This window comes from Lissotriton helveticus, chromosome 7 (assembly GCF_964261635.1).
Source record: "Lissotriton helveticus chromosome 7, aLisHel1.1, whole genome shotgun sequence".
Taxonomy (NCBI): Eukaryota; Metazoa; Chordata; class Amphibia; order Caudata; family Salamandridae; genus Lissotriton; species Lissotriton helveticus.
In genome coordinates, this window is record NC_136068.1 from 1,522,832,157 (window position 1) to 1,522,850,406 (window position 18,250).

The window sequence follows — 18,250 nt, forward strand, 5'->3', positions numbered from 1 at the left end:
CAGATCTCGTCCTCCTCGCCTCCGCTCTCCTCTTCTCCACGCTCTCCGTCCACCACCTTCAGTTCTCGGTTTGCTGTCTCCTGCCACGAGTCCGCCTTCAAGAACTCCGCTTCTTCTCTGTGGCGTCCTTTTCCGTGTTCCGGTCCGGGATCGTGGGCGGGACTTCCGGGGTTGGAGACAGGTACTTCCGGTTCGCCGTCCCTCGTACTCGTTTCCTGCATGGAAAGAGAAAGGGGGATATGCCGGATTGCCAGGGACGCGGTGGGAGTATCGTCGGAGCCCAGGGAAGCGGTACTGAGCCACCGCCTGAGAGAGGTAGGGGAGGGGTCTGTTCCACACTATTGTGTTGCCTTCATAGAGTGTGTAGCGACCTTATACTGCCCTCTTCTCTCTTCTATGGTTAAAGCACAACGTATTTTGCTTTTCAGGTGAGGGGAAGGAATAAATCGTGATAACGCTATCATTGCTTATACTGTACGTAGTAGAGTGTTATTTACGGTTGTTTCATTCTTTTGTCTCCCACATGATCTCCCTCCCCGCTGTCCCCTTCCCTTCCCGCGCCCCTCGCTTGATTTCCTCTAAGTCTGTGTTGGTTCACGAGCCAGATTTGGGGCAATCTAGAGGTGGGCTTCTTAACTACATCTGCACCATCCTGAGGATCGAACGGTGGAGCCTGACACCATCGGCGGCGTTGAGTGTGCTCCTCGGGATGGCAGTGCCTCGGAGCGGCACACGTGGCTCAGGGCTCCTGTGCCCAGGCCGCGCGGATGCAGAGGGGGCGTGGCTGGGACCCAGGGGTAGCGCGGATCTTCTTTCCCACCGGCAGCGCGCTTCTCGCACCGGCAGCCAGCCAGAATGCGGCGCTGCTCGGGGCTTCCTTTGTCGACGGGAGGTGGCTGGGAGGCGCACTGGTCAACTCGGCACTCGGGGGCCGGCCCGTGTGAGACGGTGCGGTGAAGAGGCGGACACGCAACGCGTGTGCACATGCAGGGCGCAGCGGCTCACCTGCAGGAGGTGCCGCAGTCGGAGCACCCCGGTCTGGGTCCGTGTCGCGTGGCCGCACTGCAGGCGGATCCGTGGGGCACGAGCGCCGCGAGCCGGTGACAGAGCTCGCGGCCGCCCCAGCAAAGCGAGTGCAACACACACACACAGCGAGGGTACGCCCCCCCTCGTCGCCAGCTGTTGTGTTGTGGGGGCCGTGGATGGAGACGGCCCAAGGGGTCACTACGCTCAGTGGGAACCTGGGACCTATGGGCCTAACACGTGGCCTTATGTTACAATAAAGATGCACGGACACTGGGGTGCTGTTTATGGCTCCGCACGTTGTCGCCAACTGGCGTACGTGCGTGCGTGGGCCCTTTTTATTAACCTGGTCACGTGATGCCATGTTGCACGCATATTGCGCCACGGGCGTAGATAGGCTAGAACACAACAGAGCAATCAGACCAGTTTTTTTTATTTCAAGCACTTTAAGACATGAATGTGGTGGTATAGTAAAAAAGAACTACAATTTACCGAAGGTACGAAAAATCCTGCACTGGCTGAACACAGGATCGTTAAATTTGAAAGCTCTGCTTAAATCATTTTAAACGAAAAACAGAAATGTTAACTAAAAAACCTAGCCAGGAGAGCACGCCACAGATTTCCCAGCCTTTCCACACAACACTCCCTGGTTTCACCAAGGATGCTCCTGGCCAGAATGACTCCAGTTAAGGGTAATCAGATAGCCCCTAGGCGCCTATGCAATATACAAAGCACGGGGAGAGGCGGTGTTGTTTATTCTGTCAGACTTTCTCCACTCCTCTTAAATAAACTTCATCACATCCCGATGTTTAAGAACTCTTAATATAGGAGCATTCTAAAACTGGTGCATGCGAGTTTTCTTTGAAGTTCCAGGTGCAGAAAATCCCATGCTCTCGCTCATATGGGAAATAATTTCTGGCAGCAAGTCCTTCGAAATATATTTTACTTTCTGCTCCCTACCTTACTTTATTTCGATCCCCCCTTAAAGGGCTTTGAAAAGACCAAGTTCGTCTACCCAATCTTAAGGCCAGAAAAGAAACACAGAGGGGAACACAATAAGCCCAGTGTGCACCTCTACTCCCCACGTGATGGTTTTGTCAGCAGAGAGAAGAAACAAGCAGAAGGTTGCTAGGAATACCTGCGCTGCTATGGCACCCAGTTTAGGATGGGCGGGCACGCATTTTGTGGCTTGTGAATTGTTTTTCTTACACTTTATCTCATTAATTGAAAAAAAGCTTTTTGACTAAATAAAAACTTTTTCACCGTACTAATAAATGAATTTAAAGGATTACAATGGAATGAATTTAAAGCCTCTAATTTGTATAACATGTTTTAATTGGAAGAAGCTTGGAAGGAGCTTTACATATATGATGTGCTGAAGCAGCTCCCCCTCGCGCTTTCCTTCCAAACAGATTTTATTTATAATAATATGTATTAAAATAGTCCAAGGGAGCCGGTATGAAGACATCTAAAATCATCACCTCATGAGAGAAAAAAACAAAAACATAAAAGCTGAAAAACACATGTGCTGACCATAGAGCTAACATGGTCCAACACAGATAAGGCAGAGTCAAACTAGTTGCACCCAGGGTTGGCTCTGGGAACTGTGTGGCAGACCAGAAGAAAACAAGTTACTTACCTGTAACTTTGGTTCCCCAGTATTGGTAACTTTCATAGATTCCCATGCTTTTGTATCATTCCCCGTCGTCAGAATGGGAGTCTCTCTAACAAAATAACATAGCAGTAGGTACAAAAGAGAAAGAAAAAGGCCTAGGCCTCATTCCCTTTTGTAGCATATCCGCCTCTTTTTGTAAAAGAGACCAAACTAGGCATCAGCCAATCAGAAGAGCCTCACCCCATAGAACCCTCCTGAAGGAACCTCAGAGCCTCAGATTTACGTAGCCGTTGTGTAACAGTCACCATATTTGCTGAGGGCTGAGCTTTCCTCGGGGAGGTAGGTGGGAGCATGGGAATCTATGAAAGTTACCAATACTGGGGAACCAAAGATACAGGTAGGTGACTTGTTTTCTTACCCCAGTATTGGAACTTTCATAGATTCCCATGCTTTTGTATCAGAGTAGCAAGCAGTTAGAAATAAAAAACAAATTTTGTGGCATAAATATACATTGCAATAGCCATCAAGACATGAAGATACGAAATGTGCAGAATAAAGGAAGGTGGGATAGAAAGGAAAGCTCACCAATTAGTGGAAGAGGTTCCTCAGGACCACCTGGCCCAGGGCTGTGTCCTCCTGTTGCAAGGATTCCAAGCAGTAATGCTTTGTAAAGGTGTGCACGCTGCTCCAAGTCGCAGCTCTGCAAATGTCTTTGATGTGCACTCTCGCGAACAGAGCTGTTGAAGAAGCCACTGTTCTTGTGGAATGCGCTCTAACTCTGCTGGTCAGTGGTTTACCGGCTGCAGTATGGCAATGTAGAATGGCACTTGTAATCCACCTCGCAATACCCTGTTTTGATAGGGGGAGGCCCTTGCAAGGACCACCAAAAGCAATGAACAATTGGGAGGATTTACAGAATCCCTTGGTCCGATCTAACCTCATGGATGCTGAAGACATCCCTCTGCTGTGCTGGGCCATAATGTTAATGGGTGTGGTCATGACGAGCTCAGCTCGTCATGAGCACCCTAGAGGTATATGCCATGATGGGCTGAGCTCGTCCTGAGCATCGAAGGGGCTAAATAGAATTTTAAGCACCGTTGTACATCCAGAGAATGCAGTGACCTCTCCGCTGGTGTAGTAGGGTGAGGAAAGAAAGCTTTAAGAATAACCGACTCATTTAAGTGGAAGTTCAAAGGCACCATGGGTATGAACTTTGGGTTAGTTCTCAAGATTACTGTATTCCTTTTGAATTGGAGAAACGGCTGTTGGATTGTGAGAGCCTGCAACTCCCCAATGCGTCTTGCTGATGTGAGGACAGGGAAGGAGAGCCAATTTCCATGAAAGAAATTTCATGTCTGATCGATGTATTGGTTCAAATGGGCCCTTCATGAGCTGTGTGAGGACCAAATTCAATTGCCAAGTTGGAGACGGAGGCCTCACCAGGGGATAGACACGGAACAATCCTTTGAGAAACTGTTTAACTATCCTGGAAGACCAAAGAGAAGGTCCAGACTCAGAACGTCTGTACCTAGAAATCACTGCCAAATGAATTTTTATGGATGAATGGGCCAGTCCCGTCTTAGCCAAGGACAAAAGATAAGGTAGAAGTTGATGAGATTCTGAAGAAAAAGGGTCAACACCCTCTTTTCTGCACCAAATGCAAAATCTCTTCCATTTGAGACGGTAAGTTTTGTTCGTAGAAGGGGCACTAGCCTGGGAGAGAACTTCTTTTATTTCATTAGAGATGGAAGATTCATAAATTCTCGCTGTTCAAGAGCCATGCTGTCAGGTGCAATGACTCTGGATCCGGATGCCAAATTTGCCCCATGGACATTGTGAGAAGGTCTGGAATGGTTTGCAAGGGAAGAGGAGGAGCCAGCGACAACAGATGGAGTTCCGTGAACCAGAACTGTCTCGGCCAAGCAGGGGCTATCAAGATCATCTTGCATGGTTCTATCTTGATCTTCCTGATAAGCCTCGGGATCAGTGGAATGGGGGAAAGGCGTAGACAAATGTCCTTGACCAGGCTATTGAAAGTGCATTACCCAATGATCCTCGGTGGTGAAGTCTGCTTGCATAAGACCGGCATTTCTTGTTGGTCGGTGTGGCAAATAGATCTATTGCAGGTTTACCCCACTGTTGAAAGACCTCGTCCAGAACCCGCTGGTTCAGTTCCCACTCGTGACTGACCAAGGATAATCTGCTTAGTCTGTCGGCATTCTCGTTTAAAATCCCTGGCAGGTGTTCTGCCTGTAGTGACATCCCATGAAGGATCGTCCATTCCCAGATTTCTTGAGCTTCCTGAGACAACGGGGGAGAGACCTTGTTCCCCCTTCTTTGTTTACGTAATGCATGGCCGTGGTGTTGTCCGTCCGGATGAGAACATTTGCACCTCTTAGGCGAGGGAGAAAAGCTTGAAGAGCCAGTTTGATTGCTCTGAGCTCCAAGAGATTGATGTGGAGCCGACGGTTCTGAGGAGACCAATGGCCACTGACATGTAGGTCCTGCAGTACTGCTCACCAACCATCCAACGATGCATCCGTCGTCACCACCTGAGGAGACGGATCGCTTACGAAGGATAGACCTTGGGACAAGTTTTCCTGCTTTGTCCACCACAAGGCCGCTTTTTTTATTGCCGAGGTGATGGTCACCCTGTCGTCGAACTACCCGTGAATCTGTTTCCATTGGATGTCCAGTTGCTCCTGAAGAGGACGCATCCTCAATCTGCATTGTGGAATTAGAGCAGTGGTTCCCAAACTTTTTTGACCTGTGGCTCCCTTGACCTAATCGACAGTTGGCCGTGGCTCCCCACCATTTTTTTTACTGGTGTACAAGGTCAATGAGCACGTGCATGCATTCGCCTCGCCTGTCTAGGCATGCTAACGGCGGTATGTGCAAACTTCACATGCTCTCTCTTTGAAAGGTGTTTATCCTGTGTGTATTAGCAATCTCGAGGGTGTGCACGTTACCTATGTTTGCATGCTCTTTGCTTGCGGGTGGACGCTCTCTGCTCAGAAGTGCCTGCCTTTGTGCACACTTTCGAGATTCTGTCTCTGAAGTGTGTGCACTTTTCTGTGTGCACGCACAGCCATTCAGCGCTTAATTGTGTACGCACGCTCTTTGATCGTGTGTGCATGCCTCACCTGGATGCTAGTTGACGTGTGCCAGGGCGCAGGACTATGAGTGACACTTTCTCATGAGCAAAATCAAGCAATGAAGACGAGGGAAACATATAAATATCAGAAATTGCTCCCAATTGAGCAACAAGCAAACTCTACAAAGATCTTGAAACTGGTGCAATGCACCTGATCTTTCCAGCAGGGCACGAGTCGGTGGTACATGCAGGTACACGGCGTCCACCCACTATTTTCACAGGGTGGACGCCGTCCCCCTGCCAGGAAGTTGGGTCCCACAGAAAAAATGCTGAACTTGTCCAGTGAAGGGGCTTTTTTTCACCACCAGCCAGGCCGCAGTTAAGGGGCCATCATGCCTCCTCTTGTTTGAAACTCCTGACTGGAGGCGCCTTGGAACCTCACACTTAAATGTAAATGCAGCAGAGGGGAAACAAAGGCACACAGCTTGCAATCTCTTCACAGGTATTTGAGAGGCATGCTTTTGCCTTTGTTCTGTCCCTGTATATAAGTGCAGCCACTGTAAGACTATCAGATAGGGTGGTCTGTCCAGTATTTACACAAATAATTTAAATATTTTTTTTAATTTTTTTTTATAGCTCTACGTCATGATGTCACTTGCATAGTGTCTAACTTGGTCAGTCCCCCACTTCTTTTTATTGAACTTGTGCCCTGCTTTACAGATTGCATTTTAACCCCCTGTGCTTCTTTATGGTGGGTCAAAACTGCTCCTAGACAAAACTCTGATCTCTCTCCAGCAGGAGCATTAATCATAAGTTAGTTTTGATGTTTTTATTGTTGTCTGAGAATTGCTGGACCCACAAGTAAATCTAGCAGGAGCTTTTACACCCATAAATTATGTTTAAGCACAGCACCCCCTCCCCCAGCTCAGTCACAGGTGCAGCTGAACCGCAAGTAACAAAAGGATCTCTGTGGCAAAAGCAATAACCGGGCTATCTACATAAAATACATTTCGGTGATATCAAGGTACTACATTCTTTGTTGCAGGTATGTTAACCCTCTGCACTAATTTATGATGAGTCTGAGACAGGCGGGTAACTAGAGACACATTTCGGGGGGTGGGGACTGAAAAAGATTTGGGGGGGCTAATTATTCCAGCCGTAACCAGATGTAAACAGTAAACAGGGATGTAAACCCAACAAAAGCCTAATTTACAAGTACACGGTCTTTTAAAGACCTGTGAAGTACTTTGGGTGCAACCTTCTTAGCTGCGACGTAAGACCCCGGAGCTGCACAAAGAGACCTGTCGAAAAACAGTGGGACACTGACAGATCTTACCGCTCGTGAATGCTGAAGACTGACTCAAGTATGGACTGGGGCTGCAGCACTACAGTGAACAGCAGGCGCTGTATTATTTGCAAAAGCATGTTAATGTGCGGGTCGTCGCTGTCCTAAACAGAGTGACCTGTGTCCAGACAGCATGAGACTCTCACTGCGTGTGACTGCAGAACTCGAGCTGTGTATCGCAGCAGGGCAGGCGTTAAATTTCACACATCGTGCTGCGGCGCCTCTGGCACCTCATTACGGCGCACCGGGGTGCCGCGGCGCACAGTTTGGGAACCACTGAATTAGAGGAATGCATGAAGAAATTACCCCCAGAAGAGATTTGTAGCGGCGTACTGAAAGACACCTTCTTCTTTGTAAGTCTAGCGCCATGGTCTGCAGTTTTTCCTGCCTCTCTAAGGTTGGGAAAGCTTTTTTGAGATTTGAGTTCAAGATGGCTCCCAGGAAGTGTGCTGTCCTGGACGGGACCAGAGATGACTTCTCTTTGTTTAAAGTGAGACCTAAGTTCTGAAACAGGTTTTTACATGCTTCGACCGCTTCCCTCGCTGCCTTCCTGGACGGAGCCTTCAGCAACCAATCGTCCAGGTAAGGGAAGACCTGAAAGTGATTCCTCCTTAGAAACGCTGCTACTGGTGCCAGCACCTTTGTGAAGATCCTTGGGGCTGAGCGAAGACCAAAGGGTAAAACCTTGAATTGAAAGTGGCTCTTGGCTACTGTAAATCGTAGAAATCTTCTGTGTGCTGGGTGAATCGGCACATGAAAGTACGCATCCTCGAGATCGAGCGTGGCCATGAAGTCCCCTGGATTGATGAGAAGTAGAATGTCTTGAAGAGAGACCATCTGGAAAGACAGGGAGATGAGATAGGTGTTGAGCTCCCTGAGATCTAAAATGGGGCGCCATTTCTGTAGCGTCTTCCTTACCAGGAAGAACCTGGAATAGAATCCTTCTCCCCTTTGGGCGGAGAGGGTCGGCTCTATAGCACCCTTAAGGAGCATTTGATGAACTTCGAGCCGCAGAAGACGCAGATGTTTTGATAGAATGGCAGCAGGGGGCTTGGATGGTGGGATTTGCGTGAATTCAAAAGTATGGCCCTTTCGAATGATGTTTAGCACCCATCGGTCTGATGTTATCTTGGACCAATTCTGAAGGTTTTGTGACACCCTGCCTCCTACTGAAGATCTTGCGGAGGTGGGTACAGTAGGAAGAGCCAGGAGGCAGCTATTGTCTCTTGGACATATCACGTCCTTGGCGAGCCCTCTTCCCACTGTTATTAGGTCTTGAGAAATTCGAGGACTGGCCTTGCCTTTGCTGATAAGGTTGGCGGTACTGTTGCGAACCTGAGCCATATGATGAGTACCTTTGCTGCTGATAAGACCTCTGTATGTGGTGCTTTTGCCTCTCGAACCTCTAAAAGGAGCTTTACGGTACTGAAGCGTACCCAGAGACTTAGCAGTCTCAGTATCCTTTTTAATATCTTGGAGATTGTCATCTATCAATTTTCCAAATAATGCCTCTCCATCAAAAGGTAGATCCAGGATCTTATTCTGGACTTCGGGTCTAAACCAAGTCGCCTTAAGCCATCCCTGGCGACGAAGGACTGCAGCCCCAGCCAAAGAACGAAAAACCGTTGTGGCAATGTCCATGGCACAGTCTATGATTTCCATTGATGTTGCCTCCCCTTCTTGCAAAACCTTTTTAGCTTCTGTCTTTGACTCTGGAGGAAGTTGATCCAATATGGCGAAACATCACACCATAGTTGGCGATCGTATCTGCCCAATATCGCCAAGGCATTTGCTGCCCACACTAGAAGTCTTTGAAGAGAACCTCTTCCCGGCGTTGTCTAACCTCTACCCCCACCTTGCCAGGCTGCACCACACGCCTAGGGGGTATATTTACAAGTTCCTATATCCACAGGAACGTCACTTTCATCAGTGTTACTGTGGCAATAGGGGTTTCATCTTATTTAGAAGGCGGTGTTAAGCCACTTGGAGTGGCTTAACGTGGCCTTGTAAATAAGGCACCCTTTCACGCTATACTTAGCATGAAAGCAGTGGACAATGGGTGTTGCTGTGGATGTTTTACCGCAACACCCATGGATTTTGACGCTGCCCCCTATTTACAAGGGGGGGCATACTTAATATGATCTTTCCACAACTCGGGAGTTACGCTGGTTACATGTTGGATAGTGCTCCTCTGTCTTGGAATCTTTTAATCTACAAATTCCAAATAATTCAGCCCATTTTATGCCCTTTTGTTGTCTCTTGCCCCTCCAATCGCTTTTCTTTACGTAGTTTTTTAGTCTCCAGATCTTTTCTGCCATTAACTCATTAATGGCTGGATCTTTAACCTCCTAAGGCTATTAAACACCCGTTTTTCTTCTCTCGAAGCTGGTGAAAACCATTTATTGATTACAGCTAAGGCTGAGGGCAAGATTTTAGAATTGCTACATTTTGGGACGAACAGCTGCTGAAGGGAACTTGCCACATTACACAAAGTAGTATCGCCATCGTCATTTAAGTGAGAGGACCACAAGCTTAGCAAAGCGGCGACCTGAGCTGAACCTTTCCAATGTGAGAGCGAGAAAGGAGATCGTATGCTCTACGCCATATGCTCATCTGCCTATCTGCCGGCCTACCAAATAACAGTAATGGGGGAGGGCCGTTTACTTAAGTGTTCTGAGTATAGTGAGTACTTCCTAATTTCCAAGGAATACTAACACTAAGCAGAACAAATGGAGAGAAATGAGAGAGTAATCAATACTGCACAATAATAAGGAGGGGGTGGTTATTGCTGATTGAAATATCAGCGTGCACCTTTTGATTCAGGGCTCTTACCTGATGAGAGTGTAGATTATTGAGCCACTCCGCTCACATGTACTTTCTTGTACTTTCGCTAAATAGCATTACCGCTTTAGGAATACCCACATCTGCTATGCCAAAATAATGATCTTCATCTAGTGTGGATGTCAATGAGTTTGAATGTAAATCTGAACCTTGTGCCTCCCTTTAAACCTGAGGGGCATACTATCAACAACTAGCTTAGCCATATTTTTTTTATCGCGGGGCATCGCCGGATTTTATCGCAGGGATTTATTTTATTTATTTATTTATTTGAACTTTTACCGCGCACAGCGACCCACAGTGGGTTTCCCGGCGCTAGGGATAGACTGGAGAAGAAGATGTCAAATAAGCCAGCATACTGGTACCAGCTACTTATGTGAACAACAGCGTTTTCAGTGCTCTACGAAAGCGAAGAAGACTGGTCTCTAATTTAATGGCTGTGGGCAGGGCATTCCAATATTTGGGACCAAGGTAGGAAAAAGAACGTCCCCCCATCCTTACCAGCTTAAATCTTGGTATGGTGAAATTCCCAATTTCCGAAGATCTTAAGGTACGTTTGGGCCTGTAAGGTTGCACCAGCTTTTGTAGGTATGTAGGTGCAATGCCTTGCTTGATTCTAAACATGTAGCACAATGTCTTAAACTTTATGCGGCTAGAGATCTTAAGCCAATGAAGATCATGCAAGGCAGATAATGCCGAAGTTCTTCTAGGAACATTCTTCAGAAGTCGCGCGGCTGCATTTTGTACAACCTGCAATACTTTAACAGTGGCTACATCAGCGCCCAAATATAGTATATTGCCATAGTCCAGGCGAGATGTTATCAATGCCTGGACAACCGTTCTACGGGAGGGAATGGGAAGCATCCATAAGATCTTTTGTAGCCACCTAAGAGTAGAAAAACAGGTTGCTGCGACCTTAGTGGCTTGCTGCTTCATTTTTAGCTTGTCGTCAATTTGGACGCCCAAATTACGTACAGCCTGTGTGGGTACAGGAAGTGAACCCATCTCATTTGGCCAGTGCTGAGGGCCCCAGAGGTTCTTATTTTTACCCAGAATGACCACCTCTGTCTTCTCCCCATTCAGTTTGAGACAGTTCCTCTGCATCCAGTCAGCCACAAGAGTGAGGCCCGACTTTAGTGCAGAGGGGTTATTCTCGTCTCGCCCTGATAGGGAAAAGACGATCTGGGTGTCATCCGCGTAAGAGAACAGAGTCAGCCCCGCCTGCTCTACGATGTTAGCCAAGGGTTTTACATAAAGATTGAACAATAGGGGGCTGAGTATTGACCCTTGGGGGACACCCCGCGCTGATGGACAGACCGCTGATGCAGCCTTAGGGGAGAACACTTGAAAGGTTCGCTCACCAAGGAAGGAGGCCACCCAGGCTAAGGCCATACCAGTCACACCAAGAGACCGCAGAGAGTCGAGAAGGATGGAATGTGACACGGTGTCGAAAGCTGCGCTCAAATCCAACAGGATGAGCGCCATAGTTTCACCCTGATCGACACCGTGTCGGAGACTCTCTGTTACCCCAAGAAGGGCAGTCTCGGTCGAGTGGCGGGACCGGAAACCCGACTGGGATGAATGTAAGAAGCCAGAACTTTCCACCAGTTCAGTAAGCTGGGTATTAATGTGTCTCTCTAACACTTTAGAAAAGATGGGTAACAAGGATATGGGGCGAAAGTTAGCAGGATTCAAAATATCAGCACCAGTCTTTTTTAACAGGGGCACTACCATAGCGTGTTTCCATGGCTGGGGGACATATGCCTCAGTAAGTGAGGTATTTAACAATTTAACAAAGATCTGATGGATGGAGGAATCTAGTTGTTTCAGTATTTTCACTGGAAGTGCATCGCACGGAGAACCAGAGCGCACACTATTTAGACAAGAAGAAAAAGAAACATTGTCTAGTGGCTGCCATACAGAGAGTTTGGCGCCGTCATCGACACTAGCAGATGACTGAACAGAGCCAGATGCAGAAGATGTTACCACCGGTGACGGGGTGAAAAGATCATAAATCATGTCGACTTTCTTGATGAAAAAGTCAGCTAAGGATTGACATTGAACCGCATCAAGCGCGGGGGGCGCAGGAATAGAGTCTGCTCCTGTCAGTTTTTTTACAACTGAGAAGAGCATCTTAGGGCAGTTTTGTGCATCTGCAACTATTTTTTTAGTAAAGTCTGCTCTGGCTGTTTTGCAGCTTTTATGATAGCCCTTCAGAGCTTCTCTATATGCTACTTTGCGAGTAGGGGAATAATTATACCTCCACTTTCTTTCTAGAGTCTTACATTGAGTGCGAAGGCACTTAAGCTTGTCGGAAAACCATGGTGCAGGAGGGTGATGAGGCATAGTTTTCTTAGATGTCAAAGGAAGCGTGAGATCAACAGCATTATTTAACCACTGACCAACTGCGCAGTTTAGTACAGAGAGAGGTAGGTCAGTGTTAGGAAGTGTCCTCAATAATTGTTTATTAAGTTCTGGCATATTAATTTTCCCCCAACTGCGTGTCCGTTTATCTGTACCCTTTCCGATCTGTGATACTATCCTGGTAGTATCTAATGAAAAAGGAACAGCAAAGTGGTCAGACCATTCTATTGGACGTGCTTTCTGAGAGCAGTCCAACTGCATATTTGACAGGATGGGATCTAATAAATGACCAGCATGGTATGTAGGGGCAGAGTTCAGTAGCTGAATGTTAAAGACTTCAAGAATAGAAATAAGCTGTTTACTAGCCGTACAATCAGAATCTTCGAGATGGATATTTAAATCCCCAAGAATCGTAAAGTTGGCTGCTCTAAGCAGCAAAGGGGCAAGGAAATCTGGCAAAGAAGAAACCCAGGAATTAGCATTCCCAGGAGGGCGATAGATTAATAAACCTGTCATTGTAAACTGAGGGCTAATAGTTAACCTAAACAGGGCTGCCTCGCAACCTTTAAGAGAAATGTCTTCAAATTTGCAGGTATACTTAGATTTAAAGATCATGGCTATCCCCCCCCCTTTGCCTGAAACCCTATCCTTTCTTACGATTACATAATTAGGGGGAATTGCAGCGGCAATATCGGTCTCAAATGCGATAAAATATCCGGCGATAGCGGCTCAAAGCGTGAATATCGCTGGAAATCGAGCAATATTTAGGAATTAACACCAATAGGGTCTTAACCTGACTATCCAACTCCCATTGGATAAACAGGTTAAGAAGTGGTCTGAGCAGGTGTTAGTTTTTGGCGATATTCGCGCTTAGCGCAATTTTTTTTATCGCTGTGCCTGCATTGATAATAAGCGATAGCGATGTTAGCGACTGCTTTCAGTCACTAACAGGTTGGGTACGCCCACTTTGCATGTCATTAGCGATAAATATCGCTGACAGGCAAAGCGGGCCCCAAACCGCTCGTTATCGCCTACAAACTGTCGCTAACTGCTGCTTCTGCCACACGGGTTTATCTAAAGGGGGAAATCAATTCAAAAACCATTGCTTACTAAGTTAATCTGTGTGATTCTATGTAATAAAATACCAGTCTGCAGACTTGAACAATAAATACATTTTGCAATAAGTAAGTTAGACCTACTACCTAGAAGTGTGGCTCAATGGTTAGAGCAGGCAGACCTTGATGCAGAGCTGTGACCAGGGTTCGATTCCCGCCTCGGCGGGTCTCTGGCTCATTAATTCCCCTGACTGGATATTCTCGCCTCAGTGCCTGTTCTGATCATGGGTCCCACGCTGCAACTCTGGGCAATAGCTTGCTTAGTCTCCACAACGGCCCCAAAAGCGCTGGGATGCCTGGCTGCACCTGGGGGGTGCCCAGGAGTGGATATTTCCCAGGAAAGCCAGGAAGGGTTCCTAAGCGGTATACGGACAGCGCCGGGACACCTCCGGTGAAGGTAGCTGTGCGCTTTACAAATTCCGACATTTACATTTACCTTTGTCATAAGTATTCATGATAAACAGATCAGAGCTATGGTAGCGGACATAACATTTCCCAATGAAACGATTCAGACTACAGCCTTCATCATTTTGTCACTATAACCAACTGAGGCCTCCTCTGTTGCACATAAACTGGCAACCATCAGGAAAACACCCATAACATTACCAAAAATATACACATTTATAGTACACAAAGCAATATACAACCACCAAGGGAGTAGCCTGAAAATCCAAATACCCCCCAGTTTGAATTAAAGGTCTGATGGCACCAAGCACGTGAAATGAGTAAGCCCATACCTCCCTATAAGAGCTCCCTTGTCTCTTCAATACAAACATCTATCCATTCATCATTTAACCCTTCCATCCAAATGCTGATATCCACCATTCCATTATTACATTATGTCGTTCATTCATTCTCCCATCCATCATTCAATCTTTCACCATTCCATCCATCCATTGGCCATTCCATCCTCTATTCATCCAGCCATCCATTGTTTAATCATTCATTCCCCCATTCATCCATACACCCATACATCCATCATTTGACTTACCTATCCATTAATACAGCTTTTCATCCACCAATGGATCCTTTTGTCTATCCATTAGTCCACCTATCATCTATTCAACCTCTCAGATTACCAGTTACACTGCAATCCATCCATTCCTTTAAGATTTCCATTTACTCTGCCATCCTTCCATCCATTCATTAAGATTTCCATTTACTCTGCCTTCGTTTCTCCCATCCCTCCTTCTGCTCAGATTTCTATTCACTGTGCCATCCATTAATCCATCCATCCATCCATCCATCCATCCACCTACTCTGCTATCCTTTCACTCGTCCAGTCTGACTCCGCCAGGTACTCATTTACTTTTACATACTTTCATACACCTACCTACTCATCCTCTCAAACACTGATCTGCCCACCATTTCAGCCACTCATGCATCTATCCTTTTACTCACCCATCCTTTTACTCACACATCCATCCTTCATCCACCGATCCTTTCACCCACTCATGCATCCATAAATTCATCCACCCATCCATTCATCCTCCCACTAATCTATCTATCCTTTCACTCACCAATGCATCCACTCATCGATCCTTCCGTCTCGGTCCCATCAACCCATCTTTTATTCTTCAAATTAGAATTAATTACGCGCTTTTATCTGCCAATTTACATAGAACTGAGACCCATTAACAAGCCTACACTGTAGCTGCTAAATGGGGGGCTAAATGGCCACACAATGACGGTGAGCCCACCACCGGCAGCCTGCCGGTGGCGGGTTCACCGCCATCGTAATCACCCCCAAAGTTCTGTTTTTACCTTTAATGAGAGATTTTCAGAATAGTTCTTTTTCGTTCTGGTTTCTGTCTTGTAAAGGTTTATTCTTCCTCTGTGTTTATCTGTTATAAGATACATTTTGTGTTAATTAATTGATTGTCTTTATAGTGTTTATTTAATTAGTTAGAATTTTCCATTGGTTTTTGTTGGTGTAGTTTAAATGAAATGGTCGAGATAGCTTTTTTTTATTTTTTAGCAGTTACCTTTTAATTTGTTTAATATTTATTATGTTTATTTAATGTTTGTCTTTATTTTGTTTATTATTTAAATGTATATGTATATGTAGATAAATGTGAATTTTTTACATGATATATATATTTATGTTTGTTTATTTTTAGTAGTTGTGATTTTTTTTATATTGTATTGTTTGTTTATTTATTTGTTTTTTGATTTTTGGTGTATTTGTTTTATTTAATGTTATTAATTTTGTAACTTTTTTAGGGTATGTTTAAAATGTTTGTAATATGTTATTTTATTTTATGTTTAAATGTTATTTTCAGTATATATGTATTTTATATGTATTTTATCGATGTTTGTGCTGTCAATATTACTTATATCGATGTTTGTGTTGTGTTTCATTTGATTTTATCGTAATTGATATTATTGAGTTATTTATTTTTGTTGTCGATATTTTTGTGATCGAGATTTTATTTAACTATTTTTTTTATCGTTGTGTGTGTTATTTCTGTTTTGTGTATTAGGTGCCAATATTTTTGTATACAATGTTGTTGACTCGATATTTGTGTAGTTCGATGTTTTGGAGTTGAAGTTGTATTAGTGATCCGAGTGCCATATCTATGTGAACATGGCACTCTCCTGCTCTCTCTCTCTCTCTGTCATGCAACACGATGCAGCCTCTTTGGGTGCTGTGCGCTATCATTGTTACAGAATCTGGGCCAAATTGTGTCACTTGCATTCTCACAGTCTACTTGCTTCCTCCTCTGTTTCCTTCTCTGACAAGCCCTGCGGGGAGAAGATTTGCGTTTTGATAATCTTTGCTCACCCTCTTATGAGGGTTGAATATTGTTTCGCCAACTGCAATTTGGGTATACCTATAATTTTCTGATTGTATGCCTGAGGGGGTTGCATTGTGAAAAAGCTTATGCAGAATTAAGTAGTCTTGAGTTGGTTTTAGTAACCTGTTGTAAAAGCTATAGCTCGGATTGTTTTTTAGGAAAATGTATGTCTGATGCCATAGATCAGATATGTTTATTATAAAATGTTGCAGCAAATGCAGTAGTCCTATTCTAAGAAGTGTTTGCTGAAGCCAATATACCTTGATGGTTTGATTGCCATTACTGTGTATTAAAGGAGGTAGACAGATAATTTATTGCATGGGATCTCCCAATTACTGTTGTAGGATAGTGTTCTAATGCAGGTTATGCCCTCTGACATGAAACACACAAAAGGTAATGAAAGGCTGCTTGAAATAAGCCTAACAAGTGGCATTGCTTCAGAGTAGCACTCCAACCCATCGTTCTTTTGCTCACAAGGCCACCTCAGTTTGGACTCAGCACATGCAAATCAGTCTTAACCATGATCCTCATGAGAACAGTCCAGCCCGAACTGCCATGGCTAGGTCCTCCCGGAACGAAAACCCAAGGAAACCAGGACTGGGTTCGCCCTAGTTGTGGGCTCATCAGCTGGGTACAGCTTGATTCGAGTGACACAGTGAGCATGGAACCAATGTGTGGGCATACCCATGCGACATAGGGAAATACATGAAACACAAATGGTGATTGGAGGCTGCTTGCAATACATCTGACCACAGGCAATAGCTTGAGGTAGCACTCCAAACCATTTTTCTTTTTCTCACATGCCACCTCAGTTTGGACAAAGCAGTATGCAAATCAGTCTTGACCATGCACCTCATGGGAACAGTCCAGGCCATACTGCCAAGCCAGGTTCTCAATAAACCGGAACACAAGCCACTCACCACCGATTTTGGCCTAGTTATAGGTACATCAGCTAGGTACTGCTTGTTTCCGATGACACAGTGAGCATGGAACCCTAGTCTGGGCATACCCATGCCACTTAGGTCGGTACATGAAGCACACAAAAGGTGATGGATGGCTTCTTGCATTAAGTCTAACCACTCGCAATAGCTGGGGGTAGCACGTCAACCCAGCCTTCTCAGTTTGGACCAAGCCATATGCAAATCAGTCTTGACCCTGCTCCTAATTGGAACAGTCCAGCTTAAATTGCCAAGCCAGGTCCTCCCTAAACACACATCGGAAGCAAACTGGGACTGGTTTCATCCTAGTGATGGGCTCATCAGCTGGGTAAAGCTTGGTTCCAGTGACACAGTGAGCACGGAACCCTTTTCTGGGCATAGCCATGCCACCTAGTGCGGTACATGAAACACACAAAAAGTGATGTGATGGGAATCTGCTTGTAGAAAGTGTAACCACCGGCAATAGCCTGAGGTAGCATTGCAACCTATTGTTCTTTTGCTCACCATGCCACCTCAGTTTGGGTCAAGTCATATGCAAATCAGTCTTGACCCTACTCCTTATGGGAACAGTCCAACCCGAACTGCCAAGCTAGGTCCTCCTTGAACCGGAACATAAGCAAACCTGGACAGGTTTGGCCCTAGTTATGGGCTCATCAGCTGCGTGCAGCCTGGTTCCAGTGACACAGCGAGCATGGGCCCCACATCTGGGAATACCCATGCCACTTAGGGTAGTACATGAAACACACAAAATGGTATGGGATTGTACTTGTAATAAGTCTAACCACCAGCAATAGCTCAAGGTAGCACTCCAACCCATCATTCTTTTGCTCACCATGCCACCTCAGTTTGGACCCAGCCATACGGTAATCAGTCTTAACCCTGCTCCGTATGGGAACAGTCCAGCCTGAACTGCCAAGCCAGGTCCTCCCTGAACCAGAACACAAGCAACCCAGGACCGGTGTCCCCCTAGTTATGGGCTTAACAACTAGGTACCGCTTGGTTCCCGTCACACAGTGAGCATGGGACCCACGTCTGGGAATAGCCATGCCACTTACGGCAGTACATGAAAAATACAAAAGGGGATAGGATCGTACTTGCAATAAGTCTAATCACTGGCAAT